Source organism: Bos indicus, chromosome 28, assembly GCF_029378745.1.
Source record: "Bos indicus isolate NIAB-ARS_2022 breed Sahiwal x Tharparkar chromosome 28, NIAB-ARS_B.indTharparkar_mat_pri_1.0, whole genome shotgun sequence".
Classification (NCBI taxonomy): Eukaryota; Metazoa; Chordata; class Mammalia; order Artiodactyla; family Bovidae; genus Bos; species Bos indicus.
In genome coordinates, this window is record NC_091787.1 from 44641804 (window position 1) to 44655522 (window position 13719).

A 13719-nucleotide genomic window follows, 5' to 3' on the forward strand; every position below is an offset into this window, starting at 1 on the left:
CAGTCGTGTCCAACTCTGCGACACTGTGGACTGTAGCCCAGCAGGCTACTCTGTCCGTGGCTTTCTTCAGGCAAGAATACTGGAGTGGATTGCCATTTGGGCCATATGGTAGTAAAATCAAAAGAGTATAAGTTACTAAATTTCAGAAATTTCAAAACATGGTTTATATCAGAGGGAAGAATGAAAATGTAGTAAGGTATTTTACAGTCAAAGTAAATGTCATCAGTATGTGGCATATTTAGGGAGAAAATATTCATGCACACCAAGGTGAAAAGTGGCCTTGAGAAAACAGATCTTCACGATGGGGATGAGTTAACAGAGATCAGGTAAGGTCTGCCACAGACTCCCACGACAGCTCTGGGGACTGCTACAGTGTCTGGAAGGAAGACAAATGGTTTTCTGAAGACTTCCACTCCAAGGCCATATGATTTTTTTTTATCTTGATATTTTCATCCTGAACATCATTTTTCTCAAAGCCCAGTGGACCTGCTTGTTCCTCAGGGTGTAGATGACAGGGTTCAGCACTGGGGTCACCACCGTGTTCACAAGGGCAGCCTCCTTGTTGGAGTCCAGCCTGTCCACCTGCTTCGGTTTCAGGTAAATAAACACACAGCTGCCGTACATCAGGGAGAGGACAATGAGGTGAGAGGAGCAGGTGGAGAAAGCTTTCTGTCACTCCTTGGCTGATGGGAGTCGCAGGACTGTGGCTACTATGTTGCTGTAGGCAGTGATGGTTATCATGAGGGATGTCAAAAGGACCCACAAAGCAAGGATAAAAGCATACATTTCAAGTTTGGTGTCAGAGAGGAGAGATGGATCAGGGGGCCAAGGTCACAGAAGAAGTAAGGGATGACTTGGGGGCTGAAGAAAGATAACTGGGACACCTTCACACCAGACCAGAAAGAACAGCGAACCCCAAAGCACAGCAGGCTGTGAACAGGAGGCAGCAAGTGCTCAGGTTCATGATGGTGGTGGAATACAGAGGCTTGTAAATGGCCAAGTATTGGTCCAAAGATAACGCTGCTATGAGGAGGAAGCCTGCTGCCCCCAGAAATATTAACACAAAGGCTTGTGAGACAGGCGGCAAAGGAAATTGTTTGTTTGCCTAAAAGAAAGATGATCAGCAGTTTAGGAATAACTGTACTTGTGAAGCAACACTCACAGGTGTCTGTAGCCTGGAGTCAGCACAGCTGATGGTGGCTATGAGGGCACTGCCTGCAGCGGACGCCAGGTGTGCCAGCGAGGGCACCAAGAAGAGGACTTTGCCCAGGTGCTGGACAGCAGGGAAGCTCTCCAAGGTGAACTCTTGGACCGTTGTCCCATTTCTCATTACCATCAACATTTCTTTCCACAGCAGTCTCATCTGTGGGTCTTAGCCTACAATAGAGGCATCACAGCAAGAACAAAAGTTTTAGAGGAGCACAGGATCAAGCTCCTTAACCACCCAAGAAGGCAGCTACATGGAGGGCAAAGTAGTCCCATTCGCTGCTTATTGGATCAAAAAGACGTGACTTCAACACTAGTTCAGTACTGAGTTCCGATCCCTTGAGAGATTGATGCTTTTGGAAAGTTATTAATGGTTAACATTTGTGAACTTCACTTTCACTCTATGTAAAAAGAAGACAGGATCTACAGTTCACGTACTGGTGAGAATTAAATAAAATGAAGGATGTAATTCACTTGTCATGTGATATCAATGATTCTTATGTGTTCCTCAAGGTCTAATTTTAATATTGAAATCACTAGTGTATTTTTAAATGTGGCATGATGAATAGGCAGTGTTGTTCACATCTGCAAGTTATATATTTTACAGTATTACCAATTTATATTTAAATAAAGACAACAGTAGTATAACAATATTCCCTTTGAATATGCCTTTTACAATATGCAACAAATTCTATGGTTCAGATTATAAACATCATCACTGTTGAAGACTTTACTAATGCTTGGTATTATGCTGGTCACTGAAATCCAGTGTTTCTCCTGCTCTACACAATAATCCTGAGTGTTAGATTTCCCTCACTCCTTCTGCTACACAAAGGGAGTTTGAGACATAGAGAAGTTCCAGAGAGGGTAGGTCACACAGCTGGGACCTTAGTGACTTCTGTCCAAAAGCCCTTACTACTTCCAAATGCTATGAAAATAGAAACAAATCTCTTGGTGATGTCTTCTCAACCTTAAGTGAAAGTTTAGCTTTATTGATCTTAATTGTTCATCATTCAGTTAATATCATTGATGAATTACTGACCGACAGTATGACAGGTCTTAGTTTAGTATAATCATTTTACAGAACAGATTGGAGACCAGGGATGCTGGGGAACTGCTCAACAACACGGCACAAATTGTCAATCCAGGATCTGCTATGCCCTTTTAAGTCTCCAGGCCGGCAGGTCAGAGAGCTGGGGAATGACAGCAGCTCACAGAATTAGCGTCCTTGGGAAAGTGACCTGGGGACGCGGCACTCACACACTCACTTTTGCATCAAAGCTCATTCCTTCATTCCTCAGTAAATCACTTCTCTCGTGATGATGCTTGGCCCTAGCATCTCACTACTAAGCTAAAGGTCTGTTGTTATTTAGTCGCTCAGTCACGTCTGACTCTTTTGTGACCCCATGGACTGTAGCCCACCAGGCTCCTCTGTCCATGAGATTTCCCAGACAAGAATACTGAAGGAAAAAAAAAAAAAAAAAGGAATACTGCAGTGGGTTGCCATTTTCTTCTCCAGGGGATATTCCCAATCCAGGGATTGAGTCCATGTCTCCTGCATTGGCAGGCAGATTCTTTACAACTGAGCTACCAGGGGAGCCCAGAGGTCTGTAGCACACAGTAAATGTTTCTGTCCTACCTAGATAGCATATTCAAAAGCAGAGACATTACTTTGCCAACAAAGGTCCATCTAGTCAAGGCTATGGTTTTTCCTGTGGTCATGTATGGATGTGAGAGTTGGACTGTGAAGAAGGCTGAGCGCCGAAGAATTGATGCTTTTGAACTGTGGTGTTGGAGAAGACTCTTGAGAGTCCCTTGGACTGCAAGGAGATCCAACCAGTCCATTCTGAAGGAGATCAGCCCTGGGATTTCTTTGGAAGGAATGATGCTAAAGCTGAAACTCCAGTACTTTGGCCACCTCATGCGAAGAGTTGACTCATTGGAAGAGACTCTGATGCTGGGAGGGATTGGGGGCAGGAGGAGAAGGGGATGACAGAGGATGAGATGGCTGGATGGCATCACTGACTCGATGGATGTGAGTTTGAGTGAACTCTGGGAGTTGGTGATGGACAGGGAGGCCTGGCGTGCTGTGATTCATGGGGTCGCAAAGAGTCGGACACGACTGAGCAACTGAACTGAACTGAGGGTCTAAGTTCTCTTTAGTGATGCTCACACAACCAAACTGTTTGCTCACCCCAGAGTGACACCACTCCCAGGGCAGCCTAAAGGTACCCCTGCTTCTGTTCCAGTTATAGTAGCTAGTCCTCAAAGCTACCATGGCCCCTGACCCAGGAACACAGGACTCACCTCACTGGGGTGGGGGCGTTCCCTCCTCTTACAGTCATTCTCTTTCAAGAAATCAAGAACTTCCTCTGCACTGAGGAAAAAGGAGAGGAAAAGGAAACTTGTCACAGCCTGCTGCTCCAGTGTGGGGGTAATGTGCCTCCCATGCTCTCTGTGTCCCTGGCTGGCAAAACCCGATTTCTGTAGCCCATAATTTTTTATACCACGGCAAGTCTACATGGCAGCCTTGACCACTGAAACCCCAGAAAGGAGCACATGGAATAAAACAATCGCAAGTTGCTGCCCCAATTCCAAGTGAAAGCTTGATTCTAGGACTGCTTAGGATTCTGATGAAAGTTTGGCCTCCGCTTCCCTTAGTTGGTAATTGCCCAGCCTAACATGAAACACTGTCATCCACCTCCTACATCAGCTAATGAGAACAGGCAGCTTCTTTTGAGTCCAGCTCTAGGAGCCGCTGAGACAAGTCTTCTGCTGAAGTACACTGTGGTTCTGGGCACCTCTGCTCCAAGACACCCTCTATTGCCTCACACTCCTCCATGATATCTTCACCTTCCCATGTGAAGAAGCATCCTTGTTCCACTGTCAACAACGAGAAGCTCCAGATGTGCAGGTCTGGGGCTCCTGTGATAGATTTTCCATAAGATTGTATTTGGGATTGTACCAAGCAAGATGGACCCAGTTGGTGAGCAGAGTGCAGGCTCTCAGACCTCATTAGCAGCCAAAGGGACAGGTTCAGAAAGTAAAGGCGGGCTGGTGCCTTGGGGACAGCTAATGGGTCACTGTGGAGAATAAGAGTTACTGGCACAGTGCTTATGCTTATCCTTCCATTGTTTGTTGTTACAATGGCTCCCAAATTGCCATGGTGTTCTCTGCTGAGATTTTCAAAGAAATTAAATGACTTAATTTCCCATGGGTTTTTAAAAGCCCAATTTGAATGTTGCTACTTATTCCAGGTAAAAGTCCAGACTACAACTTTCTACATTTTATGTGTACCCTGAAGCCAGATCACAGAGGTTAAAAGAATATATTTCGTCATGAAAAATAGCTGGCTTACTGGCTTTCATCGGGCTTTGGGGAAGATCGTTTCTGAGGAAGGAAATGTGGGGAATCCACTTTCTTCTCTCAGCTATTCGTCAAGCCTCCACCAATGTTTGAATTTTTTTATTGGCTTTATTTGTCTGAAGAATATTTTTGTTGCCCTCCCCAACCCCTTTGAAAAAAAGGGAAGTACGTACTTCTTCTTTAGAGAAAACAAGGAAACTGTGGGTGTTTTCTGTGATATCTCTAAACTAGCCTGCCTCTCTCTTTTTAAAAGAATATATAAAGTGGATCCCTAGATTACTTCTTTTTTTTTAAATTTTATTTTATTTTTAATCTTTACAATATTGTATTGGTTTTGCCAAATATTGAAATGAATCCGCCACAGGTATGCATGTGTTCCCCATCCTGACCCCTCCTCCCTCCTCCCTCCCCATACCATCCCTCTGGGTCGTCCCAGTGCACTAGCCCCAAGCATCCAGTATCGTACATCGAACCTGGACTGGCGACTCGTTTCATACATGATATTATACATGTTTCAATGTCATTCTCCCAAATCTTCCCACCCTCTCCCTCTCCCACAGAGTCCATAAGACTGTTCTATACATCAGTGTCTCTTTTGCTGTCTCGTACACAGGGTTATTGTTAGCATCTTTCTAAATTCCATATATATGCATTAGTATACTGTATTGGTGTTTTTCTTTCTGGCTTACTTCACTCTGTGTAATAGGCTCCAGTTTCATCCACCTCATTAGAACTGATTCAAATGTATTCTTTTTAATGGCTAAGTAATACTCCATTGTGTATATGTACCACAGCTCTCTTATCCATTCATCTGCTGATGGGCATCTAGGTTGCCTCCATGTCCTGGCTATTGTAAACAGTGCTGCGATGAACATTGGGGTACACGTGTCTCTTTTCCTTCTGGTTTTCTCAGTGTGTATGCCCAGCAGTGGGATTGCTGGATCATAAGGCAGTTTTATTTCCAGTTTTTTAAGGAATCTCCACACTGTTCTCCATAGTGGCTGTACTAGTTTGCATTCCCACCAACAGTGTAAGAGGGTTCCCTTTTCTCCACACCCTCTCCAGCATTTATTGCTTATAGACTTTTCGATTGCAGCCATTCTGACTGGCGTGAAATTGTACCTCATTGTGGTTTTGATTTGCATTTCTCTGATAATGAGTGATGTTGAGCATCTTTTCATGTGTTTGTTAAAATGCAGAACAGGAAGGAAGAGATGTGAGCCCCATGGTGGAAAAACTATTGCCATAGCAACCACTGGCTTGGAAGGTTGTTTCTCTTCCTCGGCACCCTAGCTGGGTTGCTGTGGCAAGACTGGCCCATTTTTTGTGGCCCCTGGCTTCCTGTTGAAAGCCGAGGAAGGGAACTAAACTCCCACGGTGTATCTGGAGGAAACCCTGAGGTATACAGTGTCTGTCTGCAGATCTGTTCTGCCTATGTCTTCCCTTGCCTGTCTTGATCTTACAAGGTCAAGGCAAACGTTATAGAAACTTTCATGAGTATTCATGTGGGTCCCATGTTCCTACAAATAGTCAAAATCATTTTCGAAACATCCCTCCATCCACACACTTTGCTCTTAATCAAGGCTAAACCAAACCTGGATTTCATTTTCACACTTTCAGTTAGAAGGTAGGGAAAATAAAGAATAATAGATGAGTAACAGAAGCTGGAACAAATTGAGACTAGTCATAGTAATGCCCTAAGAGTCGGACACAACTGAGCGACTTCACTTTCACTTTTCACTTTCATGCATTGGAGAAGGAAATGGCAACCCACTCCAGTGTTCTTGCCTGGAGAATCCCAGGGACGGGGGAGCCTGGTGGGCTGCCGTCTATGGGGTCGCACAGAGTCGGACACGACTGAAATGACTTAGCAGCAGCAGCAGCAGCAGCAAGGTTTATTTGGGCTTCCCTGGTGGCTCCCACTGGTAAAGAATCTGCCTGCAATGCAGGAGACCTGGGTTCAATGCCTGGGTGGGGAAGATCCCTTGGAGAAGGACATGGAAACCCACTCCAATAGCCTTGCCTGGAGAATCCCATGGACAGAGGAGCCTGGTGGGCTACAGACCACGGGGTCACAAAGAGTTGAACACGACAGAGCGGCTAAGCATGCGAGGCTTATTTGCATGTGCTTGTTTTAATTTTGTTTGGCACCAGCGTCATGGTTCAGGAGCGCCTATCTCATCTGAGCAAGTCCCAGTGATACATGATGGTGTGAAGGTGGGAAGAGGTCTAGCATGTGGCTGGACTGAAAAAAGCTTACAACGGTAATACTCATAGAAATGGGCAAACTAACCATATGCAGGAGATGAGGGTTCAATCCCTGCATTGGGAAGATCCCCTGGAGAAGGAAATGGCAGTCCACTCCAGTAATCTTGCCTGTAGAATCACATGGACAGAGAGGAGCCTGGTGGGCTATAGTCCGTGGGATAGTGACGCAGCGACTAAACAATAACAACAAAATTAGCTATACTATGCCTAGCTTAAGGGATAGAGCCTGGCACCAAGAAATGTTTCAAAATTTTCTTGATCTATGTTTCTCTTTTCTGGATAGCTCTCCAACAGTCAGTAATTTTTTTGCTTTTGATGATACCTTGAGTATCATGTATCTTTGAAGTTTTTCTGAATTCCTTGTTGTTTGAGGGTTTAATTAGCCAGGTAGGGTAAAGAAAGGGGTAATTCTTAAACCTGTGTTTGTGATCATCTAAACGTGGAAGGGTGAGGCACACGCTGCTGTGTGGACTTTCCTTTACAGAGTATTGTTTTGTTTCCCAATCTGTCTGTGAGCCAGTCTTGAACAAATTAAGCTGCACCAATATTTGGGATCTAGATAATAAGAATATTTTGGGTTAAAATGTATATGATTAATGTAATCTATTCACAGCAAGGCTTTGATTTTGGGGGTTTATCCCGAGGAAGAAGTCTGCACGGGCCTGCAGGAGGTGCAGGTTCAACCCCTGGGTCAGGAAGATGCCTGGAGAAGGTGAGGGCAACCCACGCTGGTGTTCTTGCCTGGAGAGTCCCATGGACAGAGGAGCCTGGCAGGCTACAGTGCAAAGTCAGACTCCACTTAGCAGTGAACAACAAACAAGAAGACTACGTAAGGACTGTAGAAAGGTAAATCCTACCGACTACGATACTGTGGGAGAGGGACTGGGGGATGATGTGTTGAACAGGAAGGGCGGTTGGGATGGGAGCAAGCACTGTCAGCAGCTGAAGCCCGGGGTGAGGGTGGACTTGGTATAAGACTGATAATACTTTGAGAACCAAACTGTCCCTTCATGGAATTTCCATTAAAATAAGCCAATAATCCAATCCCAACGGGGACCCAGAACACATCAGTTCTGATCCAGTCCAGTTCAGTTCAGTTCAGTCACTCAGTTGAGTCCGACTTTTTGCAACCGCGTGGACTGCAGCATGCCAGGCTTCCCTGTCCATCACCAACTCCTGGAGATTACTCAAACTCATGTCCATCAGGTCAGTGATGCCATCCAACCATTTCATCGTCTGTTGTCCCCTTCTTGTCCTGCCTTCAATCTTTCCCAGCATCAGGGTCTTTTCAAATGAGTCAGCTCTTTGTATCAGGTGGCCAAAGTATTGAAGTTTCAGCTTCAACACAAGTCCTTCCAATGAATATTCTGGACTGATTTCCTTTTGGATGGACTGGTTGGATCTCCTTGCAGTCTAAGGGACTCTCAAACACAATTCCTTTAAAATGGGGGCAAGGTTCACATTTGTAAGTTCACGTGTCTCCTAAGATTCTCACAGTTTATCATACTACATACAGTTTTACCATTTTGGGAGGGGAACCTACTAGAAGGAAAAGATGAAAGATGTGCAATGGAGAGAGAAAATGAAGTTATATAATCCCCTTTTAGAAAATGTGGTCCTTGTGACATCACCTCAGCATTAACATTATATAGGTGTGTGTCATAAAGTCAGTTTCTAAAATTCTGTGAACCAGATAGATCTCTTTCCATATGTGGAACTCTGTGGATCTCAGGGTCCAGAGTTGTTTGTAAAGATGTTGGGGAGATATTCCTCAGAACAATAACATAATCAAATTCTGTCTTATTTAGTCATTGCTTAAAGGCAGTTTCTGAAAAGAACTCTCAGGAACTAGAGGAGATGTACTAGGATTCTTTAACATCCCAATATGATTGGACTGCTCCACTTTGGGTGGAGGTAGCTATTTGCCTCTTCTCCATTACTTGGGAGGTGAGGCCAGCCCCAAAACAGTGACAGAAAAGGGCCAGTGCTGGCAGAGCGGGGGAGCCTGTGCTCAGGATGACGGAGAGACACACTTCCAGGGCAAGCACGTGCTATGCCGTCAGAAGCCGGGCTTCTCCTGGCAGTGCCTCTCCTTTACACGTCATGTCTGAGAAGGAGAAAGGCACATACAGGCAAACGTAAAGGAGCTGGCTGGGCACAGCTCTGCCTTCTCCATATATCTGTTTTAGTCTGACTCTGTTTTGAAAAAAAGGGAAATCTAATCAATCTTGGTCAATTGAAGGGGTTTTATTTCATGAGTGGCATCTCATTCATAGAAATAAAGAAAAGATGTCACGATAGCGTTGGTCCTCATGGACACTAAAGGTGGAGAAAAGTCCTAAGTTTAAGGCAATTCTAGGAATTTCAGCATCTGTGGTTTTGAATCATCTTCCAATGCTCTCTCCAAAGCACTTTAGCCACATTCTTTGTCTGCCTCTTTATGGCCTTCTACCAATGGTATTTCTATACTCTTTTATTTTATTTTTTTTTTACTTTACAATATTGTATTGGTTTTGCCATACATCAACATGAATCCACCATGGGTGTACACGTGTTCCCCATCCTGAACCCCCCTCCCACCTCCCTCCCCATACCATCCCTCTGGGTCATGCACCAGCCCCAAGCTTCCTGTATCCTGCATTGAACCTGGACTGGCGATTCATTTCTTATATGATATTATACATGTTTTAATGCCATTCTTGCAAATCATGCCCGCCCCCACAGAGTCCAAAGGACTGTTCTATACATCTGTGTCTCCTTTGTTGTCTCACATACAGAATTGTCATTACCATCTTTCTAAATTCCATATATATGCATTAGTATACTGTATTGGTGTTTTTCTTTCTGGCTTACTTCACTCTATATAATCGGCTCCAGTTTCATCCACCTCATCAGAACTGATTCAAATGTATTCTTTTTAATGGTTGAGTAATCCTCCATTGTGTATATGTACCACAGCTTTCTTATCCATTCATCTGCTGATGGGCATCTAGGTTGCTTCCAGGTCCTGGCCTTTATAAACAGTGCTGTGAATGCATCTAGGTTTCTTCCAGGTCCTGGCCTTCATAAACAGTGCTGTGAATGCATCTAGGTTGCTTCCAGGTCCTGGCCTTTATAAACAGTGCTGTGAATGCATCTAGGTTGCTTCCAGGTCCTGGCTATTGTAAACAGTGCTGTGAATGCATCTAGGTTGCTTCCAGGTCCTGGCTATTGTAAACAGTGCTGTGAATGCATCTAGGTTTCTTCCAGGTCCTGGCTATTGTAAACAGTGCTGTGAATGCATCTAGGTTTCTTCCAGGTCCTGGCCTTTGTAAACAGTGCTGTGAACGCGTTGCTTGTTTCGGCAGTAGGTTGTCTCAGCTCCTTCTATGTTTGGAGGTTAATGTTTTGTCAGATGCGTGGTTTACAAACATTTTCTTCCGTTACTTAGGTTACTTTTTAATTTTGCTGATAGTTTCTTTTGTTATGCAGGAGCACAGCAAAAAAACTGAAATTAAAAAGTTTATTGTTTAGAAACACAATCTTCTAAAACAAAGTTGGCCCTTGAACAATATGGATTTTAACTGCACAGGTGCGCTTATTCAGGGATTTTTTTTTTTTCAGCAGTGAATACTACAGTACAAAATGATTTAAGATTGGTTGAATCTGTGGATGTAAAACCACGTATATGGAGAAGCCAAGTATATGGAGGGCCAATTATAAGTTATACATGGATTTTTGACTGCAAGGAGGGTCAACATCCCTAACTCCTGCATTGTTCAGAGGCCAACTATAATCATCTTTGAGCTGTGAGTATATTTTTGTGCAAAAATTAAGTGTTGTAAAACTCTTTCTGATTTTAATGTTTTATTTAATGATATTTTAATGATTAAAGTGTTCATGGTATTTATGAGTAAAGTACAAAAACTTTCCTCCAACTCTAATGTTCACATCACTTCATATCTTGTTTTCTGACTTCGAGGAAACTTTTAGAAAAATATGAGTATTTTTAGATGCCAGTGTTTCTACTGATAGTGAATTGTAGTGTATTTAAAAATATGTATTCCTTCCTATTTCTTCAGTGGCTCAGCAGTAAAGAATCTGCCTGCAATACAAGAGATGTGCGTTCGATCCCAGGGTCAGGAAGATCCTCTGGAGCAGGGCATGGCAGTCCACCCCAGTACTCTTGCCTGGAGAATCCCATGGACAGAGGAGCCTGATGGGCTACAGTCCAAAGGGTCACAAAGCGCTGGATACGACTGAAGCAACTGAGTTCACTCTGCACATACCTTCCTACTCTTTATTTTCATGATGTTTAGATGGAAACGCCAATGTAGGAGCACCAGGATCAGTTTCAGTATTGCCATGGACATATTCCACTCACTCAAAATTTCTCTGCAGAAAGAACTTTTCTTATAATAGAAGTTTTGTTTAACCAGTCACCATGTCCTTATTTCCCTTGTAGATTACAGTGCTGTAGAGGAATGCTTCATAAAAAAGGACAGATTTTGTTCAGTTATAAATTCTAGTGCAGCATATAATTCTGTGTCCATCACAAGACATAGTGATTCAGATTTCAGATTATTTATGATATTGAAATAATTGTATTATGTTAACAAAAACCAGGTTTGGCTGAATAAAAATTTATGTGATGTTAATAACTGAAAAAGCCAGCCAAGAAGTCTCAGTGGGTTATTGAAGTAATACACGGAGAAGAGCATAAGGCCATATTTGTGACTTCTGATTATTAAAGGTGTGTTTGTCAAGTGCTTCCAGGACCTTTGAAGGAGGAAAACCTAGCAGAACAATGAGTGGGTTTCTATCAGAAAAGTGCCACTTGGGATAACTGCCAAAGTGCTTAGAGCAGCCACAGAGATTACTGCGCAAACCAGTAGATGGAGCAGGGAGAGAGATGGGATGAAGTCTTTGGGCATCGTCAGTCCATCTTGTCCAACAGTTATGCTTTGTCCCCTCTCCCCACTCTGCCCAGCCACTTGCTAGCGACAAGTCTTCTTCCAAGCATTGTTGAGTAACCAGTTCAATAGGCCTTCACAATTTGACAGAAAATCCACATCAGGAGCACACTCTTCTTCGTCCTTCTGCCAGGCAATGATTAAATCAGCACTCGTGATGGTTCCCAAGTTTTGCACGCATCAGTGTCACTTGGCCTGTTAAAACACAGACTGCTGGACTACAACCCACGGGGTTCTGTTCTATAGGTGGGACCCAAGAGTTTGAATTTGTAACAAGTTATCGAGTGATATGTTGCTACTGGTGTAGAACCAATGAAATACTTCATTCCTCTGACATCATTCCACTTGTAGTAAGTGTAAGTTAGTCTTTCAAGAAGATTAGCAGTGAGAAAAATGACACTGAGGAAAAAATAAGCTGTTTTATGTCCAGGAACAAAGTGGAGTATAAGCAAATCAATGTAGTGGGAAATAAGCCTCAAGTGTGTTAGTTGCTCAGTCGTGGTCTGACTCTTTGCGACCCCATGGACTGTAGCCCGCCAGGCTCCTCTGTCTGTGGAATTCTCTAGGCAAGGATACTGGAGTGGGTAGCCATTCTTTCTCCAGGGTTTCCTCTTGACCTAGGGATCGAACCTGGGTCTCCTGCATTGCAGGCAGATTCTTTACCATCTGAGCCACCAGAGAAGCCCTAAAGCCTTAAACTAGGGGCTTATTAAAACAGCTCTTTGTAGGAAACGGGGACAGAAAGAATGAAGAGGCAAAAGAAAGAAAAATGAACTTTACTTTTTTATTTATATTCACCTGCTTTGTGTGTCAGCTGACTCTGAGATCCATGAGCAAAACCAGCTAGTGGTAATTGTGATAGAACATTTTCAAGGAAGGGCTTCCCAGGTGGCGCTAGCAGGGAAGAATCCGCCTGCCAATGCAGGAGACACAAGTTTGATCCCTGGGTAGGGAAGATATCCTGATGTAGGAAATGGCTACCCACTCCTCTATGCTTGCGGGGAGAACCCCATGGACAGAGGAGCCTGGCGGTTACAGTCCGTGAGGCTGCAGAGTTAGACATGACTAAGCATAAGCATGCATTTTCAGGGGATTCTCCTGGACTCCACAGGACTCTTGTCATCCTTGGACACCATGAGTAAGGAGCCACCAAAGGGAATTTCTCCATATATTTGAACTTATTATTTCCTGGCTTGCCAGTCACTCCAGTGATGATAAATTAGCAGAGAGTTAATTTGTTAGGGAGTACTTTTTTCATTGTTTAGTTCAACTTGGAAATGTTTTCTGTGAAACTTATACCCCTCTGGGAAATCATACAATACTCCATTCCTGCTGATGTTCTAATGAATTAATACAGGAAAGTGGTTATCAGGCATCCCCTCCCCCCACACAACCAAAACTCAGTAAGTCTGCTCTTTGAACTCAGAGCAAAGCTAGACAAAGCAGTTACAACATAAGAGGCATTAATGTCATTTAATGACACTGAGACTTAGTCCTTTGACTGGGGGAGAAGGGAAATGAATCAGGATCAGAAGTATTCAGAAACTGGCAAGGCAGGATTGGATGTAGGTGATAAGCAGAAATAAAGAGTATTTAAGTAATTCTAGGAATTATTCCAGGTAAGTTGGAGAAAACATGTTCCACCCTATCTCTAGAGAGGCAGCTGTGCAGCTCTGAAGCAGAATGGATGGAGCAGCTATCAGACAACTCTGCAAAGTGAATAATAGCAGGAGGATTGGAGAGAAGACGAGTAAAGTGTCATCCATCAGCGGTGAATTCACCCTGTCTTTGTCCTCTGGTCCTCTTGCTGCTTACTCTATGACTCAAGTGAAATCAGCAAAAGTGAGCAGCAGAGAAGAGTAACTAAGGCCCCATGTTCCAGGATATGGAACCTAAGAGGCACTTCAAGGGAATGAAATATACTGAA

General features: G+C 43.7%; 1 pseudogene; it reads right to left on the reverse strand.

Moving 5' to 3' along the window:
• Positions 1 to 435: 435 nt before the first annotated feature.
• Positions 436 to 1330, reverse strand: LOC109553660 (olfactory receptor 6C75-like; annotated as a pseudogene).
• Between the last annotated feature and the right edge of the window lie 12389 nt (positions 1331 to 13719).